Source organism: Triturus cristatus, chromosome 3_1 (genome assembly GCF_964204655.1).
Source record: "Triturus cristatus chromosome 3_1, aTriCri1.1, whole genome shotgun sequence".
Lineage (NCBI taxonomy): Eukaryota > Metazoa > Chordata > Amphibia > Caudata > Salamandridae > Triturus > Triturus cristatus.
The window spans coordinates 31,533,714-31,559,927 of NC_140583.1; positions in this window are offsets into that span (position 1 = coordinate 31,533,714).

Sequence of the window (26,214 nt, forward strand, 5' to 3'; positions counted from 1 at the left end):
GGAAGATGTAATAGGGGCGTCATGTTTCCGATGCTGGTCCGGAGTCAGCGTGGGGAATGCAGCTCCGACATAAATGAGTCAATATCTGTCCAGGCACCACCATTTTTGATTGGTAGAGTGAAGTGTGATGTGACATGACCGGCTGCAGACGTCAAGTGGGTAGCGGGGGGGGGGCCTAGTGTCCTGGGCAACATGGCATATTGAGGGTTGTCATCAGAATGCGTATGGCCTCAATAGTTGGCTTGAGCCACAGAAGGTAGTAGAATGAATGTACAAGTATCCTATCAATTCGTGCGTGTAACTTATGTGGGTGAGTGTAACAGGAGTATATCCTCATTAACGGGTTGCGGGATCTCCATCAGACACGTGCATCAAAGCTTTTTGCGATCGCAAACGTTGCGAATCGCAAAAATCGTCTGTTTGTGATTGCAAAATTAGCTTTTGTGATGCATGAAACAACTTGCCACTCGCACTTTGAAAAATCGCAATTAATTGCGATTTTTCAAATTGCATTTAAGGAATCGCAATTTGCGCGTCCTTAAATGCAATGCAAGAACCACTTGAGAATAGCGATTTCACTGATAGGGGGCGCAAATTACTATGAAGTTGAACTTCATGGTAATTTGCAAACACTTTGAAAAATGCACTTTAGTTTCATGTTGCACACACACATACCATTAGGGCATGTGTGTGCACAACATATGTGCACAGATCAATTTCAAGGGTGCAACAAGGTGTCCTTTTGACACCCTTGCACCCTGAAATTGCATGCGCAAATTGCGAGCACCTATTGGTACTCACAAATTGCGCATGCAATTTCCCGTTCATTCCCATGGGCCTGTAGGTCCGTAGGAATGAATGAGAAGCAATTCCTTATTTGCGACTCTCAATTTGCGAGTCGCAAATAAGGAATGTGTAGGAATGGCTATTTTCATAGCGATTCCTACATGCATAGGCTTTTGCGAGTCCTTAATTGCGATTCCTTAATAATTGCAATTAGGACTCGCAAATTCCAACCTTGATGCATGTGCCTGCATATGTCTTTCAATCCCCACTGGTACATCCAGTCCATAAGCAGTGATGCATTAGTGGAGGCCACTGTACACTGTATAGGGAGGAAGGAACGATCCAAGCTTGTGTCCAGAACACCATTAAAGTTCCTGCCCACCAACCATGGGAGGTCACACCTTTTGGTTGGCACCTGTGATAAGGAAAGGTACTCTGGTCAGTATTAGGGGCATAAGTGTTACCTAGCAGCAGGTGACGACTGTCAATCCTCCCCTTAATGAAAATATGCCTGCCTTCAGCATCTGACACACCCTCCTCAGCTGGGAGGGGGGATATAGGGCGCATCCAATTCAATACCCTGTGGGCACAAACTCGCCCCTCCACCTACGTTGCAGTTCAGTCGCCTCTGGATGTGCCAAATGTGACTCTTGTAGCATCGCAATGTGAACATGGTGCCTCTTGAGATGGAGTACACATACCCTGAACATGGCGCCTCTTGAGACGTGAATACACTGCGTATTGTCAAGATGGAGTACACATACCCTGAACATTCCAGGTAATAATGCATCGGGATGTCATGTGACGGCTGGGTGATAAAGTGCGTAATATGGAAGTCTGAGAGTGTACACTGGACTACAGAGAAGGGCAATGTCACAAATCTGCAAAGAGGGTTTGCAGCATAACCAAAATAACACAATACTTAAACCTGGCACCCACACGGCGTGTTGTCAATACCAAAGACGCTGCTGCACTGGGAGGGGCGTCCAAACGTGGCCATCAACTATGTCTAACCAAATGAACCCTCAGAGATGTGGGTGGGGGGTGAGTAGCTTCGCAGATCAACATCCTGCCATTGCAGTGTGTGAGAAGTTGGCCTGATATGTAGTGCTCACTATTCTAGTGATCACTGTGTGTCATTCCAAACGACCCTTATTGATGATTGGTTGTAAGTCAACCTTTTAGACCAGCTATCCTAGTAGCGTGGATACGAGCAGTCTTTAGGCTAAACTCTAGAGGGCGTGTTAAGCCAGCTGTTTACCATCACATATACCCCTTGAACGTCAGGTGAAAGGACACCACACAAGTTGTTATGAAAATAAAAGATATTTATTTATAACAAGACTACCCTGGCTCTTTATGAGTCAGGGAGCTAAGCACACTACAAAACTCTTAGAAAATACTTCAGTTGCACAATTTACACAAATGCCCGAAGGGCACGAGAAACCATCTACGCTAACAGTGAAATGCGAGTGGTTAGAGTCTGGAGTTACTGATTCCGGAGTGATCCGATCAGTGGGACTAAACGAAAAAGGAACTGGACACTTGTAGAGCGAACCTGCGATGGAGCACCGAAATGCTCGAGTTACCTAGCCCAGAGGCTGCGGCTGCGTGAGGTTCGGCAAGATGTCGGGAGTCCTCGTTGTAGTCTCAGGAGCCTGAAAGAAGAAGTTGCTGGCAGGCGACCAGTGTCGATGTTTCAGCGAGATCCAAGCCTGGATCGGTGTTGAAGGAAACCTGAAAGCAGAGGGGACTCAGTTCTCAACCGCTAGCCAGCGATCGTGTGGGTACCAGGAAGGTACCGGCTGAAGTCACCTCGACCAGGTGAGTGGATGACGTCGGACTCGGCTGTTCCTCGGACCAGGCGGCGCGGCGGCGACCAGGATGGAGGGTGAGCTGTCCCACAAAGGTGTCTGCTGTCGATGATGCTGGGCCCAGGAGTGGGGCAGCAGGTCTTGGCAGTGGCAAACCCACGCGGGGGAGTCGAGATGGCGTCTGGAGTGGACCAGGAGGGTCTGAGGTACTCCTCTGTTGAAGGGGAGCAAGGGCCAGTCTGGAGCAACCAGACCAGTGATGAAAAACAAACTATCGTGGTGCGTCGTGAAGAGGGCCACAAGCCGGTCGGCGAGTGGTCGGACAACGCGGTGAACAGCAAGGAGCAGAAGGGCCCCCACGCAGATCTCGTGGATGCTGGGGAGGCGGACTTCGGTGCTGGAGCCGCTCAGGGTTAGGGCTTCTCAAACCCTAGGTACACTCACTCGAGGGTCCCTCGGTGGGCGTGTTAGATAAGCGTCGTGCAGGTTCTGAAGATGGCCGGTCCCGCAGGTCTCGTCACACCTACGAATCTCAGCTGGGCTGATGATGTAGGTAGAGGTCAGAGATGGCAGGGAACCCGGGTCTCGTCGAGCTGGGCAGTCTTGATCCGTGGGAGAGACGTACAGCAAACCGCAAGCGCTTAGTTGGTGCCTGCTGGTGCAGGGTGGCTACTCCTTAGCCACAAGGGAGAGTCTTCAGAAAAGTCAAGAGTTCCTTTCGTGGAAAGTAGTTCAAGATTCAGAATTATCCAATTTGGGAAGGGGACCCGCTCCCACCTTTATTCTAGGAATAAGGGGCTGGCCTGTGACTAGGTCCTACCTATGGGTGGGGCAAGGAGGGGGGTGGTTACACCCCTATCCTTTGTCCGGCTTCGCCCCAGCTCAGGGGCTGGTGTGCCCCCGAAACTGGTTTGAGCCGGGCTATGCACAGTGAGCACCGGGGTGCCACTTGCAATCACCTTCCTTTCAGCCCTGCCTACCTGGGATACACAAACCCTGTCTGGGATGGTGCTAACACCACCCTCGACAGGAAACCCTTTGTCCAAGCTCCCTTCGCTGGAAGGTCTCACAGCAGCAGGAGGTCAGACTTGTGTCTGGTGGCAGCATCCATTTTGTGATGCTGAGGCTTGAGTCAACTTTAACCGGGGTTCAAGGTTTTTTCCATGTCGTGCCCCTCTAAAAGGGGGGAATGCTAACCCAGAATTGGCGAGGGGTTCGTATTCCAATTCGTATGACACCTTACTCGACATGTGTAGGTGATGCGATGCCAAAGTTAGCAAATAACCGCAAGGATTATAATGCATTTTAAGGTAGTTGGCCCGCGTCACCATGGAACGGCTATTTAGGACTTGGTTCCGCAAGCCGTCGACGGGCTCAGCTCGCGCCAGAGCACCGTCCCACATGATCCCCAGCACTCTGCCTTCAGGATTGATAAGGCCTGCCATAGGAGTGACTGATAGGAATCCATGTGTCCATTTTAGGGTTAGGTATAGGAATACTACACCTACAGCAACGGGTGATTACACCACCTTGCCCCAGCTGTCGTGCAGCCAGTTGTGTCAAATTTGGGCGGCCATCCAGGGGTGGCATAATACATGCTGCAGCCCCTGGTAGGCCCTGGGTACACCGATGCCCTGGATACCTGTGGTATGCTGAGACAGGGACTGACAAGGCGGCCCAGTTCCAATTAGTGGATGCACCTAATGTACATGTGTGTTAATTTCGAGAGAGAACAGCTAGGCTGTGGGTCTGATTGGCAGGCCCACAGCCAGGGAAAGTCGTAAACCAATGAAGCAAAAGCAAAAAATCTGGGTGATCATAGGATTGCAGACCCTACTCTCCTACATGACCCCCCCCCAAACTTTGGGACAATAAGCTAACCTTGACCAGGTGAGTCTTCTTGCTCTAAGTGGAAATACCTGGAGAGCCCATCTGCATTGCCATGATCAGTGCCAGGTCTATGCTCCACTGTGAAGTCCATCCCCTGTAGGGAAATGGACCACCTAAGTAGTTTGGGGTTTTCACCCTTCATTTGATTTGGCCACAAGAGGGGCTTATGGTCGGTCTGAATCTTGAAGTGAGTGCCAAACAAGTATGGCCTCAACTTCTTCAGGGCCCAAACCACAGCAAAGGCCTCCCTCTCAATAGCTGACCAATTCTTCTCTCTGGGGGTCAGCCTCCTGCTAATAAAAGCTATGGGCTGGTCATGACCATCAAAATTCAGCTGAGATAGAACAGCTCCCACACCCAACTCCGAAGCGTCTGTTTGGACAATGAATGGTTTGGAGTAGTCTGGACTCTTTAGGATAGGTGCTGTGCACATGGCCTGCTTTAGGTCATCGAATGCCTTCTGACAGCTTGCTGTCCACTAAACTTTTTTTGGCATCTTTTTACTTGTCAGATCGTTTAGCGGGGTCACAATGGATCCATAATTTCTGACAAACTTCCGGTAATAACCAGTCAGGCCCAAGAAAGCTCGAACCTGAGTCTGGGTGGTTGGAGGAGCCCAGTCCTGGATGGCCTGTATTTTGCTCTCCAATGGCTGAACCTGGCCTCCACCTACAAGGTGGCCCAGGTATACAACCTGTGTCTGCCCTATCTGGCACTTAGTGGCCTTGATAGTGAGGCCTGCCTTTTGCAGGGCCTCTAACACTTTCCTCAGGTGGACCAGGTGATCCTCCCAGGTGGAGCTAAAGACAGCGATATCGTCCAGATACGCCGCACAGAAGTCGTCCAACCCAGTGAGAACTCGATTCACCAGCCTTTGGAAGGTGGCAGGTGCATTTTTCAAACCAAAGGGCATTACCACGAACTGATAATGCCCACCCGGGGTAGAAAATGCCGTTTTGGGTTTGGCCTCCTCAGCTAACCTGATTTGCCAATACCCAGCTGTCAGGTCAAACGTACTTAAGTAGTTGGCCGAAGCCAACCGGTCTATAAGTTCGTCTGCTCTTGGTATTGGGTGGGCGTCAGTCTTAGTGACTGCATTGAGACCTCTGTAGTCCACGCAAAACCTCATCTCTTTCTTACCGCCCTGGGTGTGAGGTTTCGGCACAAGAACTACGGGACTAGCCCAGGGGCTGTCCGAGGGCTCAATGACTCCCAGCTCCAACATTTTCTGCACCTCTGTCTTGATGCAGTCTCTGACATGATCAGGCTGTCGATAGATTTTACTCTTTACGGGCAGACTGTCCCCAGTGTCGGCCTCATGGGTACACCAATTGGTCTGACTGGGTGTCAGAGAGAACATATGTCGAAAGGATTGAAGAACCTGTTTACAATCCTTTTGTTGATGTCCAGAGAGGCTGCCGCAAAAGACAACACCATCTACTGACCCATCGTCAGGGTTCTGAGAGAGCAGGTCCGGGAGAGGGTCACTCTCCTCCTCCTGTCCCTCATCTGTGGCCATGAGCAAGCCCATGCCCTCCCTGTCGACATATGCCTTGAGCCTGTTTACATGGAGCACCCGGTGGGGGCTCCGGGGAGTTCCCAGGTCTACCAAGTAGGTGACCTCTCCCTTTTGCTCAATGATCGTGTGGGGCCCAGACCATTTGTCTTTGAGTGCTGCTGGGGCCACTGGCTCCAGCACCCACACCTTCTGTCCAGGCTGGTACAGAGTCAGGACAGCCTTTTGGTCGTGCCAAGCTTTCTGTAATTCTTGGCTCGCCTCAAGGTTTTTAGATGCCTTATCCATGTACTCCGCCATCCGCGAGCGGAGGCCGAGCACATAGTCCACAATGTTTGATGCCGGCTTTCTGAGAGGTCTCTCCCATCCTTCCTTTACCAAACAAAGGGGTCCCCTTAAAGGATGTCCGAACAGAAGCTCAAAAGGGCTGTAGCCAACCCCCTTCTGCGGGACCTCTCTGTAGGCGAACAAGAGGCAGGGTATCAGGACATCCCATCTCCGCCGAAGCTTTTCAGGTAGTCCGTGAATCATCCCTTTTAGGGTCCTGTTGAATCTCTCAACAAGCCCATTGCATTGTGGGTGATAGGGTGTGGTGAATTTGTAGTTGACACCACACTCCTTCCACATAGCAGTCAGATATCCCGACATGAAGTTTGCACCTCTGTCTGAGACAACCTCCTTAGGGAAGCCCACTCTGGAGAACACTCCAACTAGGGCCCGTGCCACCACAGGGGCTGTAGTGGTCCTAAGGGGAATAGCTTCAGGATACCTGGTGGCGTGGTCCACCACCACCAGTATAAACTTGTGCCCTGATGCTGTCTGGGGTTCCATTGGTCCGACAATGTCGATCCCCACTCGTTCAAAGGGTACCCCCACCACCGGTAGTGGTATAAGGGGGGCCTTTGTCGTGCCACCTGACTTACCGCTGGCTTGGCAAGTGACACAGGAGCGGCAAAACTCCTTCGTATCTTCGGACATGTGGGGCCAGTGAAAGTGTGGAACAATTCTGTCCCAAGTCTTATTCTGGCCTAAGTGACCTGCAAGGGGAATCTCGTGGGCCAAGGTAAGGAGGAAACCTCTCAGAGACAAGGGGACGACCAGCCTCCTGGTCGCGCCAGGCTTGGGGTCTCTTGCCTCGGAGTACAGGAGTCCATCGTCCCAGTACACTTTGTGGGTACCTGTGGCGTTCCCTGCAGCCTCAGCAGCAGCCTGCTGTCTGAGGGGTTCAAGTGAGGGGCAGTCTAACTGTGCCTTCCCCAGGTCTTCCCTGGAGGGTCCCCCTGAGCCCAGAAACTCAACCTGACCAGGTTCAAGCTCTTTCGGCTCAGTTTCCCTCAGTTCTTTAAGGTCAGCCTCCTCAGAGACTTGATCCACGACCTGGGGCAAGGGGGAAGGCGAAGCCTTACCCTTACTGCTCCTTTTCTTGGAAGGTGCCTGGTCCGTTCTTCCAGGATCCAGCACCTGTTCAGTGGGGCATCTTTTGGCCTGTGACCTGGTCACAGCAAGGACATGTGCTGGCAAGCCTAACATTTCCATGTGAGTCCTCTGCTCCACTTCTGACCATTGTGACGTTTCCACATCATTGCCCAACAGACATTCTACAGGGAGGTCTGAACTAACCACAACCTTTTTCGGGCCACTTACCCCTCCCCAGGAGAAATCAACAACTGCCATACTGTGATTGGTAGTGACGTTGCTGGCATTGGTCACTAGGTAATCGGTACCTAGCATGATCTGTCCAGGGTCCACAAAGTTAGGCGTCACCATGGTGACACTGGCACAAGTGTCCCTGTAGGCCTGAGCCACTTTTCCATTGATCAAAGGTGTCTGTCTGTATTTGCCCAAAGTATTGGGACTGGCATCAGGGGACATATCCATATCCCCTGTACAGACAAGGACGGCCTGAGTGAGCGTGCTGACTAAGTCGTCACTCCCCTCGGTTCCCAAGGTTAACCCAACTAATGCCTTGGGAGGCGGACTACCACTGCTGACTGTACTAGGGGGTGCAGGTGCCTTAGGGGCTGCAGTTGCAGGAGTTTGCCCTCCTTTCTTGGTGCACTCACTAAACCAGTGAGTCTTACTTTTACAGTATTGGCACCACCTTTTTGACTGGCCTTCTTGAGTCTTCTTCTTCTGTGAAGCCTGACCCCCACCCTCTTTGGTTTGTTGGGGGCCTATCGAAGACTTCTGGTCATTTTGTTCGTTCTTGTTACTACCCTTTTGGTCTGCTTTCTTCTGACCACCCTGGTTCTGAGTCTGGTTCTGCTTGACCCTTGTTCTGACCCATCTGTCTGCCTTCTTTCCCAATTCTTGGGGAGAGGTCAGATCCGAGTCGACAAGGTGCTGATGCAACAATTGGTTCTGACAGTTGTTTAAAATCTGTTCTCTCATGATAAGATTGTACAATCCTGTGTAATCAGTAACCTTGCTACCCAGCAACCAGCCCTCCAAAGCCTTAGTGGCACAATCGACAAAGTCAGTCCAATCCTGAGACTGAATTTTCTGGGTGTCCCTGAACAGCACCCGGTACTGCTCGGTGGTTAAGCCGAACCCATCAATCAGTGTATTCTTCAGGACTTGGTAGTTGTTCGCATCCTCAGCTCTAGTAGTGAGGAGCTTGTCTCGTCCTTTACCCTCAAAGGAGAGCCACAGTATAGCTGCCCACTGACTTTGGGGGACGCACTGGACAGTGCAGGCCCTCTCCAAAGCAGTTATCCACTTGTGGATGTCGTCCCCTTGTTTAAAGGGGGGCACTATTTTACTCAGGTGTCTAGTATCTATACCCCTGTCTTTCTCTCTAATGAGAGTGCTGCCACCAGTGGGATCTAACCCACTTAATTTCTGCTCTCGGGCTAAGGCAAGTCTTTCTTTGGCGAGGGCAAGTTCTTCCCGCTCGATCCTCAGATTGACTTCCCTCATCTTCGCTTCATGCTCCCTTCTCTGAGGGGACGTCATTCCTCTCTGAGAAGATGCCTGAGAGACATGTGTACGAACAGATCTGTTAGAGCCTCTGGAGAGAGACCTAGCTCGTCCGTTCCCAATGTTAGGCCTGCTTGAGCGTGGGCCCGGGGCTCCCCCGGTTCCATTCTCATGCCTGCTTAAGTTGGTCCTCGTAAGCCTGCCGACTACCACTGGACCTTTGTTTGCCTCGTCTCCTGATAACTCCTCCTCGTCTTCCTCCTCTGTATGGAGGTCGAGGTCTGGGTCACCAAGGGTTCCCTCTAAGGGAGGCATGTTCCCATCAGCATTGGGGGGACCTGTGTTAGAGGACCTCCTGGCATCGTACGTCTCTAAGAGACCTATCAGAAATGCGATGGTAGGGTTAGAACCCTGGTTTAGCTTCCTGGAGGCACACAGTTGTCTCATCTCCTTGAAGCTAAGAGCTGCATATCGTGACATGACCTGTGGAGGGTCACTGACCACTAAGGGAGTCTCCGCAGACTCTCCGTGGACCGACATGCTTCTAGTGAGGTGTAAGTGATGCACCTACCTACACTATTTGTTTACCTACTGATCCCTTGCTAAGAGTTGTAGTCAGGGTGTGCTAAGCCCTGTTACGCTACAACAGCTGGTTCAGTAGAACTCAGAGTATTCTAAGTTAAGTTATATGTACCTGGGTACTTATGTGATCTTTCACTTTGATATTCTTAGGATACGTGTGTGGTAAAACAACAGCAAGCTCAAATCCCAACCGCTGCTCACCAATGTGAGAAGTTGGCCTGATATGTAGTGCTCACTATTCTAGTGATCACTGTGTATCATTCCAAACGACCCTTATTGATGATTGGTTGTAAGTCAACCTTTTAGACCAGCTATCCTAGTAGCGTGGATACGAGCAGTCTTTAGGCTAAACTCTAGAGGGCGTGTTAAGCCAGCTGTTTACCATCACATATACCCCTTGAACGTCAAGTGAAAGGACACCACACAAGTTGTTATGAAAATAAAAGATATTTATTTATAACAAGACTACCCTGGCTCTTTATGAGTCAGGGAGCTAAGCACACTACAAAACTCTTAGAAAATACTTCAGTTGCACAATTTACACAAATGCCCGAAGGGCACGAGAAACCATCTACGCTAACAGTGAAATGCGAGTGGTTAGAGTCTGGAGTTACTGATTCCGGAGTGATCCGATCAGTGGGACTAAACGAAAAAGGAACTGGACACTTGTAGAGCGAACCTGCGATGGAGCACCGAAATGCTCGAGTTACCTAGCCCAGAGGCTGCGGCTGCGTGAGGTTCGGCAAGATGTTGGGAGTCCTCGTTGTAGTCTCAGGAGCCTGAAAGAAGAAGTTGCTGGCAGGCGACCAGTGTCGATGTTTCAGCGAGATCCAAGCCTGGATCGGTGTTGAAGGAAACCTGAAAGCAGAGGGGACTCAGTTCTCAACCGCTAGCCAGCGATCGTGTGGGTACCAGGAAGGTACCGGCTGAAGTCACCTCGACCAGGTGAGTGGATGACGTCGGACTCGGCTGTTCCTCGGACCAGGCGGCGCGGCGGCGACCAGGATGGAGGGCGAGCTGTCCCACGAAGGTGTCTGCTGTCGATGATGCTGGGCCCAGGAGTGGAGCAGCAGGTCTTGGCAGTGGCAAACCCACGCGGGGGAGTCGAGATGGCGTCTGGAGTGGACCAGGAGGGTCCGAGGTACTCCTCTGTTGAAGGGGAGCAAGGGCCAGTCTGGAGCAACCAGACCAGTGATGAAAAAAAAACTATCGTGGTGCGTCGTGAAGAGGACCACAAGCCGGTCGGCGAGTGGTCGGACAACGCGGTGAACAGCAAGGAGCAGAAGGGCCCCCACGCAGATCTCGTGGATGCTGGGGAGGCGGACTTCGGTGCTGGAGCCGCTCAGGGTTAGGGCTTCTCAAACCCTAGGTACACTCACTCGAGGGTCCCTCGGTGGGCGTGTTAGATAAGCGTCGTGCAGGTTCTGAAGATGGCCGGTCCCGCAGGTCTCGTCACACCTACGAATCTCAGCTGGGCTGATGATGTAGGTAGAGGTCAGAGATGGCAGGGAACCCGGGTCTCATCGAGCTGGGCAGTCTTGATCCGTGGGAGAGACGTACAGCAAACCGCAAGCGCTTAGTTGGTGCCTGCTGGTGCAGGGTGGCTACTCCTTAGCCACAAGGGAGAGTCTTCAGAAAAGTCAAGAGTTCCTTTCGTGGAAAGTAGTTCAAGATTCAGAATTATCCAATTTGGGAAGGGGACCCGCTCCCACCTTTATTCTAGGAATAAGGGGCTGGCCTGTGACTAGGTCCTACCTATGGGTGGGGCCAGGAGGGGGGTGGTTACACCCCTATCCTTTGTCCGGCTTCGCCCCAGCTCAGGGGCTGGTGTGCCCCCGAAACTGGTTTGAGCCGGGCTATGCACAGTGAGCACCGGGGTGCCACTTGCAATCACCTTCCTTTCAGCCCTGCCTACCTGGGATACACAAACCCTGTCTGGGATGGTGCTAACACCGCCCTCGACAGGAAACCCTTTGTCCAAGCTCCCTTCGCTGGAAGGTCTCCCAGCAGCAGGAGGTCAGACTTGTGTCTGGTGGCACCATCCATTTTGTGATGCTGAGGCTTGAGTCAACTTTAACCGGGGTTCAAGGTTACTTCCATGTCGTGCCCCTCTAAAAGGGGGGAATGCTAACCCCGTCGCCAGAATTGGCGAGGGGTTCGTATTCCAATTCGTATGACACCTTACTCGACATGTGTAGGTGATGCGATGCCAAAGTTAGCAAATAACCGCAAGGATTATAATGCATTTTAAGGTAGTTGGCCCGCGTCACCATGGAACGGCTATTTAGGACTTGGTTCCGCAAGCCGTCGACGGGCTCAGCTCGCGCCAGAGCACTGTCCCACATGATCCCCAGCACTCTGCCTTCAGGATTGATAAGGCCTGCCATAGGAGTGACTGATAGGAATCCCTGTGTCCATTTTAGGGTTAGGTATAGGAATACTACACCTACAGCCACGGGTGATTACACCACCTTGCCCCAGCTGTCGTGCAGCCAGTTGTGTCAAATTTGGGCGGCCATCCAGGGGTGGCATAATACATGCTGCAGCCCCTGGTAGGCCCTGGGTACACCGATGCCCTGGATACCTGTGGTATGCTGAGACAGGGACTGACAAGGCGGCCCAGTTCCAATTAGTGGATGCACCTAATGTACATGTGTGTTAATTTCGAGAGAGAACAGCTAGGCTGTGGGTCTGATTGGCAGGCCCACAGCCAGGGAAAGTCGTAAACCAATGAAGCAAAAGCAAAAAATCTGGGTGATCATAGGATTGCAGACCCTACTCTCCTACACAGTGCTGCAAAGATTAATAGAAGGAAACAAAACAGAGTGACTAGAAGGGTAAAGAAGAGTCCAACCAGTGTCCTCTTGCATTGATTATATGAATACACGTAATTGCACTCCTACTCCTACCTAGTGCTTCTTATCCCAATAGGCATCGGCTGCCGGATGTGCCTGAACACCTTGGAGTGGTCTATCTCTTCATTTACCTGCAGGCATGTGTCATCTAGTAGCCAGTCTTGCAACAGGCTGCCGTCCTTCCCAGGATGGAGGTAGGATTCAGCTGGGCTAGAATTCAGGCACGGGGCGACCATCGACAATCCCTCGAGATGCTCCTCTGTCTAAACAGCGGCAGACACGGCTATATAATGAACTGGACCCGTTCATTGCATGGCTGAGCCCTGGTCCTGTTGTCATTGTTTATTCTATCCATCCAGAGCTGTCGCCGAACGGACAACAAACGACAACATTGTGCTCAGGGTACTAAGCTCTTTACAGAATGTTCTGCGACCTGATAATGTGCCTTCGATGGCGCGCAAGTGTAAGCAAAACCGTTTCTGAGTACTTTATCTCATGAGGCCGCGCAAGCAAATGTGTGTCAGAAATCATCGTTTATAAAGATGTGCATTTTAAATGTGAGCAAGGAAAATGGAAGTGTGTGTGCCAGGGGCCCATGTAACCATATGACAATCTAAAGGGCCACAATGACAAGTAATGTAATAAAAACTGCCAAACTCTGACACATGTTAAATTCCAATGTCTCAGGTTTAAAATGTACCAAATGCTATAAATATTGTCGATTAAGACTTTTTCTGGGTCCACCAAAATCAGAGTTTAACAGTGTGATAAATACCGAGAACCATTTATCACACCCAGAAAATAACACAATCACTATTTACCTGCTGCAATAAATACAGCACACAATAATTAGCATACGGCCTTATATCTGTCCAGGACTGTGGGCTGCAATGGTCTCTAAAGTCTACTTATTGATTCTCCGAGCGAAGTTCGACTCCTCCCAGCAGACACTGTAAGGGGTTTCCCTTTACCTCACCTATGCCATGGTCGGGCACGGGTTCTACAGGCTCCGGCACAGCTTCCCCGAATTGGCAGCTCTTGCCCTGCATCAGCGGCCTTTCAATACAGAACGTGTCCACATCCTCGGGCGAGCCATCGTGCCTTTTCCTGATGTGTGTTGGTTCATTCGAGCCCATTCAAGGAGGTCTGTTGAGATCTCTTTTGCATGCCCGTTTACCGCTAGCACCGCATGCAGGAGATTTACTACATTTTCTTAATACAATTAATAGCATATACTTTTTGAGGTACTTTTATGGTTGTGTTCCATGAACTACTGCAATTTTTCATTGCCTGGCAGGAGCATTTTTTAATCTCCCAACACACGGGAGCGTTTGCGTTACAAAGTCTGCTGTCAGCCGGCGAGCGCTTTGCAAATGCTCCCTCTGGATGGGAGCAGACATTTGATCTGCTTCCCTTCCTTCACTGATGCGGGTAGGGAAACAGATAAAAAAAAATTGCTCCCGCCCGGAGGGAGCAACATGAGTAGCTGCTTCCTGCCGACGGGAGCAGTGCTGACTCCCGCTGCATGCAAGGAACCAACGGGGTAGCAGGGACTCTTCTTGCAGCTCTCCACGAGTGGATGCTGGGTGCCCTGGTTGGGCCCCAAGGACACCCATTTTTACTGAAGCGAGCCCTGGGGTATGGGGTCTCCAGGGCTAGAAGAGTCTCAGGGAGGGGGGGTGAGTCACACTCTCCATAAAAAAAAACCACAGTCCTGGGGGGTGTAGTTTTTTTTTTCTCCCTGCTGGATATTATTTTATGGAGCAATCCTAGACCTCCACGTTCATTCTTTATCTGGGTTTGATTCCGAGAATAGTAGGTCATTCCTATGCACAAAGAAGACCCTACACCCGGCACCCAGTAGACCTATACCTGACAGCCACAGTGTTACTATCAACTTAATATACACTCAAAAGATACCAAGGGGCATATTAACAAGGGCTTTATCTCCGCTTTTTCGGCTTTTAAAGCCAAAGAAGCGGAGATACAAATATCGCCCTATCCCCAACAGGGTGCTAACATGCAAAATTGCATGTTAGCACCTTTTTTAACTACGCTTCCCTTTGCATCTCTAATGAGATGCAAAGTGGGCGTTCCAGCGCAAAATAATAGGAGAAATGTCACTAAGCGACATTTCTCCTATTATCAAGCTTCACGCTAACTCTGTTAACGCTGCTTTTTTACGTCTGCTAGTTTTCAGACTTAGCCATGTAACCCAATGGGAGGTGGATTACATGGCTAAGTCGACAATGGGGTATCAACAAGGATATCCCTATCCTTGTAGTTTTATCGCTGCATTACCAGCGATAACCTCCCAAAAAGCCGCTATCGCTGGATGTTTTATCGCCTAGGCGGTTAGCGTTGTTAATAACGCGATAACCAGGCGATATCATCCGGCGATAGCGCCCTTAGCGTTAATTTTCCCTGTTCCTTGTTAATATGCCCCCAAGTGTCTCCTTCACCAGTTAGAACTCAAAAGTCAAAAACTGTAAGGAAAAAACCTACCTTGGCCCTCCTGGTGATTCTTGATTGGAGAGGATAGGAGATGCATGGACTGCGATGCAAGGTATCGGCTCGACCCTGAAACAGGGTGGAAAAGGAGCTCGCAATAAGATCTTCCGATTAAGAAAATTCAAATATGGGATTCAGCTTCAGCCAGGTGGACAAGAATCAGGAAAAAAAAGGCTCAAAATGGGCATTTCGTGCTCCCATTATGTCTGAACAGGAGACTCACAGAAGCTCTCTGGAGACCGCGGCATATTCACAGGGCTCAGGGTTCATGCAAGTGGGAGTTTTTTCTAAATGTGTAAAATATACAATTATTGTGTGAAAATTATTTGTAAGAATTAAAGATTTTAATGCTGCATGAAGTCGTAACTGATGAATTCTTGATGTTGTATTTGAAATGACTTGATTATGTTGTTTAGAATTGTAATTAATGATGTAAAGTAATTATGCCACGTTTTCGTGTGAGATACCATTTTTTTTTAAATGGGTGCCGTTTCTGGTGTTCTGTTCATTTTGCTCCTTCTCCTTCGCCAGCCCCTGCAGGGGGCGCTGTAAGCCATCTCTGCCCTCATTTCCGCAGAGCACCAAGGGAATGACGTCAAAGGTGGACAACTGAGTTAGGAGGCGTGCATTGCGAATGAAGCTTCCATCGTGTACCTAAAGTAACATTTTCAGGGACTTCTGCTAGAAGTTCCAATGCAGCCGCATTACAGAACATGATTCTATGGCCATTGCATTAGAAATGCTTCATTTTGTGTTGTGCATCTCTGGAGGGCAGTTGATACGGAAACCATACTTTAAGGAATGGGTAAGTGTTAAATAATCGCGTACGTATTTCTGATTAAACTATGATCATACCATGCTGAATTTGGTGATTCTTTTAAAAGTGTGAATTGTATAAAAAACCTTTGTTTTGGGTTCCGAGGCTGACTTTTAATTTTCCTCCTGAGACTCAGTCAAATTGTTTTTATACCATTTTTAATTGGGGTGGTGTCAGCACTCTATGAGTTTGGCTCTTAGAATGTGCCTAGACGTGCCTAAATAAGGATTTTGCTAAGTGTTGTGGGTCGATATTTCTGTATCTGAGCCTTCACCATGATTTATACATTTTTTCTGTAACACATTTATTACCAATTCTGGAACAAATCCATTTTTTTCTATTATTTAATGTAGAACTCAGTTATTAATTCTTTCAATATTTTATTCTGTTTTACTCTGGTAAATTTATGTGTATTTGATGAGGAGTCTCCAACCGCAAGATCAACTGGAAACCTTGGATCTAAATTGTTTAGTAAAAATGGGAGTGATCAAAATATTGGGGTTCAGCTGATTATTGGGGTGTGGCTCCCACAGAGAGTCTCTGGTCCTCATGCTTCACACACTAGCCACGTCTTCTCCCTCTTCTGTGTTCACATTTGGCCACCTCTAAAGCACCCTTACATGTTCTTTCTGTGTAGGAGTCTAAGGGTGGCCATTTTGTCAGCTACATTTGTGAAAAAACCTTGCCTGAGAATTAACTGCCATCTTCTCGCACAACATGGGTACATGTCCCCATCGCCCCATGCCACGGTGAGCAAGTACAGGTGTATGGATCCTCAGCTGGTGGTCTTGGCTGGGGAGGTGGTAAGATACACAACCGTCTCATGAGCCATCTCATCCTACAGCTGCCAGCAGAAGCCAGAGCACATCTGTGGAAGGACATAAGAGAAAGAATTAACACATTATCCCCATATCTTGGTGAAGGTAAGTGTGTCAAAAAAGAGTGATCATGATTTGAAAAAGAGGGTATTTGAGATACTAGCTGAGCACAGCTGGACGTCAATGCACCTGATGATGGTTCTTTGCCACAGCTGTAGCTCAAACTGTGAGGAAAGGGGCATGAACTTCCACGACATAGCGGGAGTGGAGGGCACGGGCTGAGTACTCCACAATGGAGGAACCCCAGGGACAAGTGCATTGGTATGGATGAATGTGTGCACAGGTAGTATCATTATGAGTGTCATTTAGATTTTTCCAAAACATCCAGTCATCGTCCATTGCAGATTTACGAACTCCTAATGTGAGACTTGAACTCAAGGAAGCTGTAACCAATGCAGGGGTCGCTGCTGTGCATCACATGTGAGTAACTTTGCAAACGATGTCAGTAACAAGGTCTGTTACAAGAAGAACCTACGGCATAAGACAGCATCTTACTTGTCCATCAACTTTTTCAAAAAAAGTGCCTCGGTGAATCGTGTACTGCATGGGACATTTTGGGGTGAGCTCTCAAGCAGGGGCAGAGAAAAAAGAGGGTCAAAAAAGTGAGTTTCCCATGTTTATTCCCATGGAGTCTTTAGACACGCCTGCAGCCCGAGCCACGGCATGGTTTACACCGAATATATCAGCATTGGATTTTGATAAATGTGACTGAAAGTCTGAAACTCAGAGTGGTTCAAATGATCTATGGTAAACAGACTTGTACGTGGACGTTGTATTTTATGTATTTCTATGAAAGAGCATCAACAGAGGATAGGTGTTTTGGAATTGTACTTATGAGATATCGATCTATATGTCTGTAACAGGGAGTCCTGAAGAAGGTGGCGTAAGCCCACTGCATCAACAGTTAGCTACTCTCATCAGTTATTTTAAGAAAAAATATGAATATATTGAGATAGTTATAATGAATTTTATGGAGATGGGTGGTATAATTGTGGTTATATGTTTTTATGTGATAAAAGAACTGTAAACTTTTGCATCTCTGATTTTAAAAATGTTATATTTTTATACAGAGTAACAGAATCATTATTTATAATTCACCACTGATTTGGACTATTTTGACGAGATTACCTTTTAACAAATGTTGTTTTGTTGGTTTGGGCCCATTTTCCTAAAATAAAATTACAATGTTTTTTTGGCCTCAACAACACCAAGCCTGCTTCAACTCTTTTGCCCCCCATCCCACAAAATCCCATGATGGTCATTCTTCGCAGCCCTATCTCTTGCAGAGACATTCGACTCCTTCAAAGACACTTCTTATTAAGATGATGTCTTACCCTCGTCTTTCCTCAAGGCTCTCTCTGGGACGCTCTCTCTCACCCCTACTTACCATTGTCAATGCCTCCCTCACTCAAGGAATCTCCCCAGAAACTCTCAAGACAGTCCAGATTCTCCCACTCCTAAAGAAACATACTCTAGAGCCTAATGACATCACCAACTACCAGTCAATCACTCACCTACCATTGATTGGCAAAGTTATTGACCAAGCAGTCAATATTCAGCACTATCATCTCCTGCACGAACAGCAGATCTATGGCTATAGATCACACTGCAGCATGGAGACCGCTACCGTATTTGTGGTAGATGATGGCCTCCTGACTAGAGATGTAGATGACACCTGTCTCCTGATATTGCTGGACCTCCCAGCTGCTTTCGACCCAGTTGGCCATTCACATATGCACCCTGGAGCCTCAAATGAGATTCACAGTCAAACATCTTCACTGTTCTCCTCCTGTCTTTCCAACCAACACCAGATTGTCCTCATGGGCATCCCGAGTCCCAAAGGATCCCTGTCTCCTCTGGAGTCCCCCAGGGTTGCATGCTGTCCTCCATCATCATCGGCCTCTACATGGAGCCGCTTGCTGCTCCGCCCACAGATTACAGGATCAAGAGTCACCAATATGCTGATGGTTTACAACGTTACTTGAAAGTCTCCTCGGTTTCAGACATTCAACACCACAAACACTGTCTACTTATCATCCAGTCAATGTATCAACATTAAAAATCTCTTGGAGAAATTGACGCAATCCGAAATCCCACACTCCACTTGATTCACAGTCATACACTTCTTAATATCAATCTGAAAGGCGACCCGAAAGGCAATTATAAAAATCCATTTCATTAAATAATCAATAAAAAACAATTATATATAAAATTCATATGTTCAGAAAACAGTCTAAAAAACGTCTAAATTTCGAATGAAATATTGCACATAGTTTTACTAAAACATTATATCAAGAGATGCAGCAACCAAGACATATATATTTGTCATTCCATTTATGTTAATTTGAAGGAATCAAGAAAACAAGAGCATTTAGGCATTATTCCACTTACTCTTCATTGTCCCTCAAATTTAACAAGACAGATTGTCAATTTCTCCAAGAGATTATTCATGTTGATACCTTAACTGCATGTGGAACCCCGTCTCTTGGAGCAGTGGGGCCACTCTCCTCTTTATGGAACCCTGTCTCTTGGAGCAGTGGGGCCACTCTCCTCTTTATGGAACCCCGTCTCTTCGAGCAGTGGGGCCACTCTCCTCTTTTTTGAACCCCGTCTCTTGGAGTAGTGGGGCCACTCTCCTCTTTTTGGAACCCCGTCTCTTGGAGCAGTGGGGCCACTCTCCTCTTTATGGAACTCCGTTCTCTTGGAGTAGTGGGGCCACTCTCCTCTTTTTGGAACCCCGTCTCTTGGAGTAGTGGGGCCACTCTCCTCTTTTTGGAACCCCGTCTCTTGGAGCAGTGGGGCCACTCTCCTCTTTTTGGAACCCCGTCTCTTGGAGCAGTGGGGCCACTCTCCTCTTTTTGGAACCCTGTCTCTTGGAGCAGTGGGGCCACTCTCCTCTTTTTGGAACCCCGTCTCTTGGAGTAGTGGGGCCACTCTCCTCTTTTTGGAACCCTGTCTCTTGGAGCAGTGGGGCCACTCTCCTCTTTTTGGAACCCTGTCTCTTGGAGTAGCGGGGCCACTCTCCTCTTTTTGGAACCCTGTCTCTTTGAGCAGTGGGGCCACTCTCCTCTTTTTTGAACCCCGTCTCTTGGAGTAGTGGGGCCACTCTCCTCTTTTTGGAACCCCGTCTCTTGGAGCAGTGGGGCCACTCTCCTCTTTATGGAACCCTGTCTCTTCGAGTAGTGGGGCCACTCTCCTCTTTTTGGAACCCTGTCTCTTGGAGCAGTGGGCCCACTCTCCTCTTTTTGGAACCCTGTCTCTTGGAGCAGTGGGGCCACTCTCCTCTTTTTTGAACCCCGTCTCTTGGAGTAGTGGGGCCACTCTCCTCATTTTGGAACCCCGTCTCTTGGAGCAGTGGGGCCACTCTCCTCTTTTTGGAACCCCGTCTCTTGGAGTAGTGGGGCCACTCTCCTCTTTTTGGAACCCTGTCTCTTGGAGCAGTGGGGCCACTCTCCTCTTTTTGGTACCCCGTCTCTTGGAGCAGTGGGGCCACTCTCCTCTTTTTGGTACCCCGTCTCTTGGAGCAGTGGGGCCACTCTCCTCTTTTTGGAACCCCGTCTCTTGGAGCAGTGGGGCCACTCTCCTCTTTTTGGAACCCCGTCTCTTGGAACAGTGGGGTCACTGTCCTCTTTTTGGAACCCCGTCTCTTGGAGCAGTGGGGCCACTCTCCTCTTTTTGGAACCCTTTCTCTTGGAGCAGTGGGGCCACTCTCCTCTTTTTGGTACCCCGTCTCTTGGAGCAGTGGGGCCACTCTCCTCTTTTTGGAACCCCGTCTCTTGGAGCAGTGGGGCCACTCTCCTCTTTTTGGAACCCGGTCTCTTGGAGCAGTGGGGCCACTCTCCTCTTTTTGGAACCCCGTCTCTTGGAGTAGTGGGGCCACTCTCCTCTTTTTGGAACCCGGTTTCTTGGAGTAGTGGGGCCACTCTCCTCTTTTTGGAACCCGGTCTCTTGGAGCAGTGGGGCCACTCTCCTCTTTTTGGAACCCCGTCTCTTGGAGAAGTGGGGCCACTCTCCTCTTTTTGGAACCCTGTCTCTTGGAGCAGTGGGGCCACTCTCCTCTTTTTGGAACCCCGTCTCTTGGAGCAGTGGGGCCACTCTCCTCTTTTTGGAACCCTGTCTCTTGGAGTAGCGGGGCCACTCTCCTCTTTTTGGAACCCCGTCTCTTGGAGCAGTGGGGCCACTCTCCTCTTTTTGGAACCCTGTCTCTTGGAGTAGCGGGGCCACTCTCCTCTTTTTGGAACCCGGTCTCTTGGAGCAGTGGGGCCACTCTCCTCTTTTTGGAACCCTGTCTCTTGGAGCAGCGGGGCCACTCTCCTCTTTTTGGAACCCCGTCTCTTGGAGCAGTGGGGTCACTGTCCTCTTTTTGGAACCCCGTCTCTTGGAGCAGTGGAGCCACTCTCCTCTTTTTGGAACCCCGTCTCTTGGAGCAGTGGGACCACTCTCCTCTTTTTGGTACCCCGTCTCTTGGAGTAGTGGGGCCACTCTCCTCTTTTTGGAACCCCGTCTCTTGGAGCAGTGGGGCCACTCTCCTCTTTTTGGAACCCTGTCTCTTGGAGTAGCGGGGCCACTCTCCTCTTTTTAGAACCCTGTCTCTTGGAGCAGTGGGGCCACTCTCCTCTTTTTAGAACACTGTCTCTTGGAGTAGTGGGGCCACTCTCCTCTTTTCGGAACCCTGTCTCTTGGAGCAGTGGGGCCACTCTCCTCTTTTTGGAACCCTGTCTCTTGGAGTAGTGGGGCCACTCTCCTCTTTTCGGAACCCTGTCTCTTGGAGTAGTGGGGCCACTCTCCTCTTTTCGGAACCCTGTCTCTTGGAGCAGTGGGGCCACTCTCCTCTTTTTGAGATACTTATCAGCCAGACCTTGATGTCCAGTATCCACCTGATGCTCAACCCAACCAAATTAGAATGTATTTCATTTGCCAAGAACAACAAATAAGAAACAGTATCAATCTGGCTCAACAACATCAACTGTGGCGGCTTTGTACCCTAAATTTCACCAAATGCCAAGTCACTTGGATTCATCCTGGACATCTGCTTCACCCTCGAGGAACACACTGCCAACACCAGGAAGACAGCCCAGCACCAGCTCTCTCTTTTAAGGAAAGGACAACCATTTCTTCCAGAAAATGACTTCAGGACTGCTGTTCAAGCCCTTCCACTCTCATGTGGATGGTGGTAATGCCCTTCTCCGTGGCCTCTCGGAACTCACACTGGCACCACTTAAGGGCATCTTATAATCTGCAGCACATCTCACCCAGGGTCTGAAGACATTTTATCACATGACCCCCATCCTCGCCCAGATACCCCTGGGGGTGACAATGCTGCGCTATTCAAATGCTGTTTGATTGAATGATTGATTAATTGATCCTGATGGAACTACATTGGCTCCCTGTGTCAGCCGGCATCCTCTTCCAAACCCGGTGCATCATTACTGAGCCATTATGGCCAGAACTCCTGTATATTTTGCAGACAAGCTCACCATCTCCTGTTGTCCTTGGCATACCCGCAGGCAAGATGTCATCAGACTGTGGACAAAGAAGTGTAAGATATAAAAACAAGACGACAGGCCTCTCCCATCTATACATCCAGGACCAGGAGCAACATCCCTGCATCCATCAAGACCACCACAGCATCTGTGCACCCAGGATCTGGAACAGTATCCCTGCATCCATCAGGACCGCCCCAGCATCTGTGCACCCAGGATCAGGAGCAACATGCCTGCATCCATCAGGACCGCCACAACGCTGCTCCAGTTTAGGACTGAACTGTAGACGCACCTCTGCAAAGAACACAACATCGCAATGCATTAACCTTCAACAACCCAGGCACCTCTGCAGTCACCGCAGACTTTATGATTGTCTTTAAACCTGCACAAAGCTCTGCTGCCTTTTTGGCTACGTTACAGCTGTAGAAATACCACATGCAAAACCTTTCTAATGGTCGGGTCTGACATGCCATGCACAAATCCGACTGCCCAGTCTGTACTGACTGTTCAGACCACCATGAGAGACCTCTGGTTAGTGGGCAGGAGATGCCAGAAGGAGGCAAAGTGTTCACGTAGGAGCACAGGGTGGAACCTCGTGGCCCTGCTTACCCCTAAGGATCATGGATTCTGTTGCTTTTTGTCCCCTCTCTCCCCTCGTTCTGTCTCTGCCACCCTTCAATTCTATTCAATTAAAAGGAAATTATCAAGCGCATGGCTACCAAAAGGGCTTCCCAGTGATAAAAGTCCATCAGGTTCGACACTGAGATCGCAAGCGAATAAATTGGATTTTTTCATAAATCTAGATACGTAGTCATTTGATCTGAGAGTTGGGGGCAAGGCGTTCCACGGTTTGGGGGTAAGAAAGGCAAAGTAGCACCCCCGCACCTAGATTTTTTCACCAAAGGAATGCAAAGAAGGAACAGAGTGTTGGATCTGAGGGCTGTATTTAGATGATAAGGACTGGGGAGCTAGTGGTGGATATGAGGTCCCCCTCTCTGTCTCGTACGATGAACCATACACAGCACTTTAAACCGGGTTCTTGTGCTAATGGGCAACAGCTGTAGAGTGGTGAGTGCCGGGAAGTGTAGGAAGCTGGCTCATTATAATGTGCACTAAAACGAAGTGCACGGTGCAGAGAGTCCAGTGGATCCATTACTGGTAAACAGAGGTAAAACTAGGTAATACTAACCCTCTGTTTGTGGTAGCGTGGGCGAGCAGTCAGGCTTATCAGAGGGAAGTGCTAAGCATTTGTTGCACTCACAGAGGCAATAAATGAGACACACACACACAAGAATCGATCTGAGACCAACTTGCAAAAATGATATTCATTTTTATATAATTTTTCAGGCCAAGAACTTTGTTCTAAAAGAATTACTTTTTCAAGTTTTAATTTTTAAAGTTTGCAAAAGAAATCACTGTAATGCGCAGTTACACACAACAGAGGTCAAAGAGAGGAAATAGGAAAAAGCCTATAAAATCACACAGGTGGTTCTCGAGTTTCACCTTCTGGGTTCGGGTAAGGATCGAAGCCAGGTCCAATGTTCCAGCAGCAGACGTTCGGGAGCATCTTGGATTCGGGTGCTGACTGAGGTCATTGGTAGCAGGTGCACTATGAAGAAGGAGGTCACATGAGAACACACTGCACAGATAGACTTAAAGGTAAGTCTGTAGGGTCCTACTCAAGGGAGCAGTTCACAAGGGCCTCAGGACCAGGGTAACACAGTTGGGTTATTGTTCTCCAGGCCAGGCGGGCTGGTGCAGACTCAGAGCAGATGGGGCCGTCAAGCATCATGTGTCGAGATGGTCCTTGCGGTCAGGGGAAGGCAGGTTGCAGGAATGATTACAGGACAGCTGAGGCATTTACAGAGTGGTTCCCATGGGTCTAGAAGTCCCTTGATGGGTATCTGCATTCCGGGTAATCGTAGTGCGAATTGGACTCTTTCTTCTCAGTCTTCTGTGTAGAGGGTTCGGTATCCTGGGTATTAGCATGGCTTCGGTAGGTCCTGGTATTTCCTCACTTGGTGGGGGGACAGATCTCACCCTCTGGAGCTGAGGTACCTCTTTTTGCTTGCGTGCTGCATCATAGTCACCAGGGAGTAGCACACCGATAACCCGTACTTCACGCGTTGGTGCTTGCAGGCTGCAGGGGAGTAGCTCCTCTATTCCAAGGGAGGTTCTCAGCAATTTGTAGAAGGCTGGAGGTGCTCCAGGGTTCTTGGAGGCCTCACAATTGTAGGATGAGACAGCACACCATGATTGTTGAGTTCTGGAAGCAGCTGGCAGGGTTTGGTGCCAATTGTCTGCAGCAAGTCTTCGGTTCTCGTGTCAGCAGCTCTTCTTTGTCTGTATCTTCTTTGGTCTGTTGAATCTAAGTTCAGGTTCCAGAGATGCCACCTAAATTCTACATTTTGGGGTGTTAATGGGGTGACTGGTAGTAGCCAATGGGCTACCTATCTTTATTGTGTCTACACCCTCTAAGTGACCCCTTCCCGTGGGAAGGGGCACTATCCTAGACCGGAGAGGCTAGTTCCTGCCATCTCAAGGTGGAGGAATTGGAAAAGTCAGGTCCACCTCACCTGCCACACCTTAGGGGTGGTGCTGGCTGAATATGTGCACACCTCCTAATGTAACTAATGTTCCTGCTGTCCTCCTGCCAAGTGTGGAGCAGCAAAGGTGGGTTGACATCCTCCACTATCTGGAGATGTCTGGATTGCATTTCTAAGACGCCATTGCCTTTGAAGCTTTTCACCCTAGAGGCCGTTCCGGCCTGGAGGAGGTGTGAAGAACCTCCGCCCAGAGCAGGCTTTGTTCCCGGCCTCTGAAAGTGCTTGCCCTCACCCCATTAGGTCAGAAACATGTCCAGTGGTGTCAAGCTGGCTAAGACTAGTCAGAGACCACACCAGTGCTTGGCAGGTTTTCAGGGGACCCTCTAAGGTGTCTCCTATGTGTAGTGAGGATTTATTAAGATGGGATATTTGGTATCAAAGGGCCAAAGTCACAGAACTAACTTAAGACAAAATCCTAAACTTACTACTTTTGGTATTCACAGAAGTTAGGATTTTGTCTTAAGTCTGTCTTAAGTCTGTCTTAAGTCTGTCTTAAGTCTGTCTTAAGTCTGTCTTAAGTCTGTCTTAAGTCTGTCTTACATCTGTCTTAAGTTTGTCTTAAGACAAACTTAAGACAAAATCCTAACTTCTGTGAATACCAAAAGTAGTAAGTTTATTATTTTGTCTTAAGTTAGTTCTGTGAATCGGCCCCAAACATCTTAGGTGTACAGTGAAGCCATCATGGAGCTAGGAAAGTCATGATGACAAGTATCCAGACCACATATTCTCTTTTGTAGGGACCGAGTACACCTCAATCAAAGTTGCATCAAAAAACAGGCAAAAAGTGTGGGTGGGGGGGACTGCAACATACAACCAGTTTCTCACAGGGAGGCAGTCTGAAACTTAGGGATACCCCAGAGGATTCGAGCCACAGCATTCTGAATAACCTGACGTTGTTTGATTACTGAGGGTAGACTCCCAAAATAGAGGGAGTTTCCGTAGTCGAGGTGGGATACAATGAGGCCTTGAACCACCACTCTCTGGATGGTGACGGGTAACCAACTAAGCTTCTTCCTGAGGGAGTGGAATAGGCCAAAACATCTGGAAGATAAATTCCTGGCCGGGGCACCCATGGTGAGCCTGCTGTCAAATGTGATATCCAGGCTTCTCACTTCTGCTTTGGGGAAGGGACGATCGCCCAATGAGGTGGCCAGCTGAGATGATTGCAGAGCAACAGGTTGTTTCCCACAATCAAGACCTCCATTCTATTGCCGTTAACTACAGGCAACTGGCGACAGCCATCCAATCAGCAACTTGCTTAAGGCAGACATTAAGCTGCTGTGGGAGAATTGCTGTCTTTGGAGTTAGTGAGACAGTAATCAGGGTGTCGTCTGCATAGGGCACCATGGAAAAACCGAAGGGGCAGAGCATGTCTGACAAAAGACGAGCATACAGATGAAAGAGCGTTGGGCTCAGGGAGGAGTCCCTCAGAACCCCACATTTCAAATGATGAGTGGCTGGGAGGGCTGGCCTTTCACCAACTTGAAAATTACGATTGTTTAAAAATGAGGAGAGCCATTACAGTGCCATCTCTGTAATCCCTTCTTCTTCCAGCCT